Consider the following 671-nt stretch of genomic DNA (forward strand, 5'->3'; position numbering starts at 1 on the left):
TTAGAAGACAAGGTAGAAACGAGAGTGTACCTCTTGGATAATGCATCTGCGACTACATTATCCTTACCTTTCTTGTATTTAACCGTGTAGGGAAAAGTCTCTATGAACTCCATCCATCTGGCATGTCTCTTGTTGAGCTTCTGTTGTCCTTTGAGATGCTTCAAGGACTCATGATCAGTATGAATAACGAACTCCTTTGGCCACAGGTAATGCTGCCACGTTTGAAGAGCCCGAACCAAGGCGTACAGCTCCTTGTCATATGTAGGATAGTGTAGCGTCGATCCTCCTAGCTTCTCACTGAAGTAAGCTATTGGCTTCCTATCCTGCATCAAAACAGCACCTATACCCACTCCGGAGGCATCACATTCAATCTCAAAAGTTTTCATAAAATCAGGAAGTAAGAGAATAGGGGCAGTGATAAGCTTCTCTTTTAAGGCTGAAAACGTCTTCTCTTGTGCTTCCTCCCATCTGAATCCTACATCCTTCTTGATAACTTCTGTAAGTGGCGCTGCAATAGTATTGAAGTCTTGGACAAATCGCCTGTAGAATCCTGCTAGTCCATTAAAGCTCCTGACTTCTGCCACGTTTTTGGGTGTTGGCCACTCCTTAATAGCCTTGACCTTCTCATCGTCCACTCTAACTCCTTCTGCACTGACAACAAAGCCTAGAAA

Source organism: Camelina sativa, chromosome 11, assembly GCF_000633955.1.
Source record: "Camelina sativa cultivar DH55 chromosome 11, Cs, whole genome shotgun sequence".
Classification (NCBI taxonomy): domain Eukaryota; kingdom Viridiplantae; phylum Streptophyta; class Magnoliopsida; order Brassicales; family Brassicaceae; genus Camelina; species Camelina sativa.